Consider the following 6000-nt stretch of genomic DNA (forward strand, 5'->3'; position numbering starts at 1 on the left):
TTCACTCTTAGAAATAGTGTTCCAGTTTAACTCAATCCAATGTTTCAAACGATTAGTTGCTTTGGTCTTAAATGTTGTCCAATAATGGGCCTCAACCCCAAGGTGATCTTTTTCAAGTAAGACTGGCAATTAATGGGGAAGTAGGTGCATTTTTGTGTTGCTCGCGGATAGAGGAGATTTTCACCCTATCCATCTGGGCTAGATTTAAACACCGGGGGAGGTGGGGGAGTGGGGTGGCGGGGAGAGGAGGGGGGGAGACAAAATTGGCCCTTTTTATAACCCCGTTGGCACCTCCGGGGGGCGCTAATGGGGCGCAATGCCTTTTTTTCCTGGGGGAGGGGGACCTCTGTGGAAACGGCCTTGGAAGTTTGGAGAGCGCTGTCCCGTGTCGGCGCGCAACCGGCGATGACCTCATCACCATGCGCGGCAAACCCTCATCACCCCGCACCGACCTCTTTGCGATGGAAATTGGCCCGAGGCTAGTGCGGGCAGACCTCTGCCGCCAGGGCGCCCCTTAAAGGGGAGGCCTTTCGTGCCCCAGGCCGCAATTTTTATTTGTCGGTCAACAATTGCGTCGGCCCAACAGAAACGACCCTCGCGTCGACTGGGCTGCCACTGTGCGGCCCGGCAGTCCGTTTTGGGTGCCAGGCTACTGACCCGGTTGATCGCCTCCCTGGTGGCCCAGTGGCAGCCACCAAAGGGCCTGCAGATTAAAGGGGAGGGGGGTTGTAGGGCTGTCAGGCTCCGCTGGACTCAGTGCCGCCCTACCGCCCCGGGGGCACCCCTCAAAGGAAGCCGAGCGCCGGCCCAATTCCGCGTCGGGGGCAGGACTTCGGTCCGGGCGCAGGAAGTCCCTGCCTCGGAAGGTTGCCACCCCCAGTCGGGGCGAAGGGCAATTTCGGGGCCAGGGCACAAGGGTGAACAGCTAGTGGCTAACTCAACTGCCCCACAGTAGCTGAGTTTCAAGGCACAATGAAGAAAATTTGAGAGCTGACCTTGTTTTTAGTGAAGAATAATGGAGAGGAAACATGATCCAGCTCTTTAAAATATTGAGAAGCATATCTGATTTAGCTATAATCATGATAATTACTTTACAATTTACATTATAAAAACACTGTAATCTAAATGGGTGAAGGTGAAAGTTCAGGCAGGGTCTGTTTATATCAGGTTCCAGGCCCGTTTTTGCCAGTCAGCAGTTTCTGTGATTTTTGTGAGTGGGCGTGTTATAGAAACATAGAAACATAGAAAATAGGTGCAGGAGCAGGCCACTGGCTGATCATGCAACCTCAGTACCCCACCCCTGACTTCTCTCCATACCCCCTGATCCCTTTAGCCGTAAGGGCCACATCTAACTTATGATGCCATGCACAAGAAATATTTCCTTCATTTGCGCCCATAGCAACGCTGATGGACAAGAGACCCCTGTGAGAACCCTGGCAGCCAGCATGGACCAGTTGGGCAGAATGCTCTGTTTCTGTTGTGTACATTCTACCTAATTCTATATAATACGACAGGCATCAGAAGAAATTTGGTTACGGTCTTACTAATTCTCATCTAAAAACTAACGTTGATTTTCTACTGAACTAAAAGAATATTGGCCAGTAAAATTGTATTTGTGTTTCATTCCTTTATCTCACTCTCATTACTATGAGTATATGCCAGGAAGCTGGATCAGAAGACACTCCCTCACTCTCTGTATTGTTGATGCCCAGCAGCTACAAGCAAGGCAGTTATCAATGTGGCCATGACTAAGAATGCACCAAACTCTTGGGCCCCCATATTGGTGGCCTTACCGCCCACTGCCGCCTGCTGCCGTCGGCTGCTGCCGAGTTTTCCTGCCGTTTTCCTCTCACTCCCAGTTTCCACTTGGGCTGGAGTGGACGGGAGGGGAGCACCGCCGGGAACCGCCCGCTGACGTCCTCTGGCGGCCTAGTCGCGTAAGTAGCCTCCCGCCCGCCGAGAGGCCAGATTGGTGCGGGTGGGAGTCGGCGCCAGCAGGGGAATGACCGCTTCGTGGAGACTGTTCTAACCCCGACGGGAGGTATGAAAACCTGCAAATGAAGGTTAGTGAACATCTTTGAAAACATTTTTTGTAACAGAAGCCTACCTAGATGGGGTCCCCTGAAGGTGTTCTGGTGATTTTTTTTGGTGATGTTTTAATTTTTCACGTCTTCCACCCTCACTGGGCCCGACTCTATCATCGGTGGCACTTGGGCTGTAAGCTCCTTTGCCGCCAGGATTGAGAGCTCCCGCCCGCTGCTGCCCAGATTGACGGCGGAAGCCGTTATTTTGCCGCCGGGCAGAATTGCCATCTCTTTTAGAGGAATCTTTCAGGCAAAGTGCCGCCCGGTCTCTTGGCGGCCATCGGCAGTCCTTTGGGCAGCCAATGGGTGAGCCTTGCAGCTCATGGAAACTGGGGCTATGGTGTCGGTAGCATCTCCCACAACTTTACTTTCTTGTCAAAGGGAAGTCGAAAAACAAATAATTTGCTTCTTCAGTTTGCTAAAAGGTGCCCATTAAGAATGAGAGATTGTCAAATTGGCTTTCATTTAAAAACAGTTTGTACTCTGCAATCATGTTGAATAGAGTGGGTGTTTCACAATCACAAGGGCTAATGAAGATTACACCTTGCAAAAGTTCATAGCATTGAAAAAATCCACCTTTCTCATTAATGTTAGGACTGGAACAATTTGTTTTCATTCCACTGTATATAGAACCCTGCAATCATCACTGCGCCCTGCCAAATATGAGTAAAAACTGCTTCTGATTTCTCAATTGAAGTTGCATTACATTGTGAAAAGTTAGGGATTTTGTTCCAGCTACCATCTGCCAGGATTCAACTCGCACTGGTTAGAGACTTTACTGGGAAAGCTGTACATCCATGGAGTTCTTTATGGATCAGCACAATTCCATGATCGATCCACCACCTACGTGCTCTAACCATATATTCCCCTTGATTTTATCAGGAAGGGAAAAAGAAAAAAGACATGCATTATATAGCGCCTGTCATTCCAAAGCGCTTTACAGCCAATAAAGTACTTTTGGAGTGGAGTCACTGTTGTAATGTGGGAAATGTGGCAGCCAATTTGTGCACAGCAAGCTCCCACAAACAGCAATGTGATATTGACCAGATAATCTGTTTTCTTATATTGATTGAGAGATAAATATTGGCCAGGACACTGGGGATAACTCACCTGCTTTCTTCTAAATAGTGCCAAGTGATCTTTTTCGTCCACCTGAGAGAGCAGATGGGGTCTCATCCAAAAGACGGCACCTCTGTCAGTGTAGCTCCCTCAGCACTGCACTGGAGTGTCAGCCTAGATTTATGTGCTCAAGTCCCTGGAGTGGGATTTGAACCCACAATCTTCTGACTCTGAGGTATTTCACTTTCACCATATTTCACTATCACTGTGTAAGAAATATAACAGATAAGAGATAACATGGGCAATTTTAACCTTCATATTGATTGGACAAAGCAAATTGGCCAGGGTAGCTTTAAGGAAGAGTTCATAGAGTGTATCTGGGATAGTCTCCTTGAACAATACATTGCAGAAATAACCAGAGAACAGGCTATCTTGGATCTGTTACTGTGTAATGAGACAGGATTAATAAACGATCTCCTAGTAAAGGATCCTCTCGGAATGAATGACCATAACATGGTTGAATTTCAAATTCATTTGGAGGGTAAGAATGTTGGGTCTTAAACCCAGTGTCCTCAGCTTAAATAAAGGAGACTACAAAGTTAGGAAAATAGATTTAAAGTGTGGGACGGTTGATGAGCAGTGGCAAACATTAAAGGAGATATTTCATAACTCTCAACAAAAATATATCCCAATGAGAAGGAAAGACTGAAAGAGAAGGAATAACCATCCGTGACTAACTAAGGAAATAAGGAATGGTATCAAATTGAAAACAAGGGCATACAATATGGCCAAGACTACTGGGAGGCCAGAGGATTGGGAAAATTTTAACACCCAGCAAAGAAAGACTAAAAAAATAATAAAGAGAGGGGAGATAGATTATGAAAGTAAACTAGCATGAAATATAAAAACAGATAGTAAGAGTTTCTACAGGGATCAGTGCTTGGGCCCCAGCTATTGACAATATATATAAATTATTTGGATGAGGGAACCAAATGTAAGTTTGCTGATGACACAAAACTAGGTGGGATTGTGAGTTGTGAGGAGGATGCAAAGACGCTGCAAGGTGATTTAGATAGGTTTGAGTGAGTGGGCAAACACATGGCAGATGCAGTAAAACGTGGATAAATGTGAAGTTATCCACTTTGTTAGGAAAAACATAAGGACAAAGTATTATTTAAATGGTGATGGCTTGGGAAGTGTCGATGTACAGATGGACCTTGGTGTCCTTGTACATCAGTCATTGAAAACAAACATGCAGGTGCAGCAAGCAGTTAGGAAGGCAAATGGTCTGTTGGCCTTCATTGCAAGAGGATTTGAGTACAGGAACAAGGATGTCTTACTACAGTTTTACAGGGCCTTGGTGAGACCGTACATGAAGTATTGTGTGCAGTTTTGGTCTCCTTACCTAAGAAAAGCTATACTTGCCATAGAGGAAGTGCAGCGAAGGTTCATCAGACTGATACCTGGGATGGCAGGACTGTTGTATGAGGGGAGATTGGGTTGACTAGGCCTGTATTTACTAGGGTTTAGAAGAATGAGAGGGGATCTCATTGAAACGTATAAAATTCTGACTGGGTTGGATAGACTGGATGCGAGGAGGATGTTTCCCCTGGCTGGGAAGTCTAGAACAAAGGGTCACAGTCTCAGGATATGGGGTAGGAAATTTAGGACCGAGATGAGGAGAAATTTTTTCACTCAGAGGGTGGTGAACCTGTGGAATTCTCTACCACAGAAGACTGTGGAGGCCAAGTCACTGAATATATTTAAGAGTGAGATAGATAGATTTCTAGACACAAAAGACATCAAGGGGTATGGAGAAAAGACGGGAATATGGTGTTGAGATACAGGATCAGCCATGATCATATTAAATGGTGGTGCAGAATCGAAGGGCCGAATGGCCTACTACTGCTCCTATTTTCTATGTTTCTATGTACAGTTTGGTCTCTGTATTTAAGGAAGGATATACTTGCATTGGAGGCTGTTCAGTGAAGGTTCACTAGGTTTATTCCTGAGATGAGAGGGTTGACTTATGAAAATTGGTTGAGTAGGTTGAGCCTATGCTCATTGGTGTTCAGAAGAATGACAGGTGATCTTATCGAAACATATAAGATAATGAGGGGGCTCAACAAGGTGGATGCAGAGAGGATATTTCCACTCAAAGGGGAAACTAAAACTAGGGGACAAGTGAAGAAGTAAAAGGTGGATCTAGAGGAGCTGTAAATGGCAACAGCAGAATCATCACCAGCACCTGCTGTCCAAAAAAATGGGAGCAGTGTTTACGATCTGAAATTGTTGAACTCAATGATGAGTCCGGGAGGCTGTAATGCCTAATTAAAATATGAGGTTTTGTTCTTCAAGCTTCCATTGAGGTTTATCAGAACAGTGTAGGAGGCCAAGGACAGAGAAGACAGAGTGGGAATGCGATGGAGAATTAAAGTAACAAGCGACCAGAAGCTCAGCACTTGCGGACTGAACGGAGGTATTCAACAAAGCAATCACCCAATCTGCACTTGTACTTCCCAAAATAGAGGAGACCACATTGTAAGCAAACTATACAGTATACTAAATTGAAAGAAGTTCATGTAAATCGCTGTTTCACCTGGAAGGACTGTTGAGGATCTGAATGCTCTCTTGGCCGGCTTTCCATCTCTCACCTCTGTAAACATCAGCTCACCCAAAGTCACACCAAGTTCACTCGCTTGACCTCGCTGCCCTCACTAACCTACATTATCTCCTGCATTCCAATGCCTCAAATTTGAAATCCTCATCCTTGTGCTTAAATTCCTATGTGGCCTTGTGACTCTATCTTTGTAACCTCCTCTCGCCTTTCAACCTTGTCCCCAACTCTGATCTCTCC

General features: G+C 45.9%; 1 long non-coding RNA gene across 2 annotated transcripts in view; it reads left to right on the top strand.

Annotated features, from left to right (window-relative positions):
• Nucleotides 1-5687, top strand: part of LOC139266747 (uncharacterized) — a 36800-nt gene extending 31113 nt beyond the window's left edge. For both annotated transcript variants that reach the window (XR_011593758.1, XR_011593759.1), the window contains exon 4: nucleotides 5502-5687. This is a non-coding gene — a long non-coding RNA (uncharacterized lncRNA). The remainder of the gene's footprint in view (nucleotides 1-5501) is intronic.
• Nucleotides 5688-6000: the final 313 nt, after the last annotated feature.

The sequence above is a fragment of the Pristiophorus japonicus genome, chromosome 7, assembly GCF_044704955.1.
Source record: "Pristiophorus japonicus isolate sPriJap1 chromosome 7, sPriJap1.hap1, whole genome shotgun sequence".
NCBI lineage: Eukaryota > Metazoa > Chordata > Chondrichthyes > Pristiophoridae > Pristiophorus > Pristiophorus japonicus.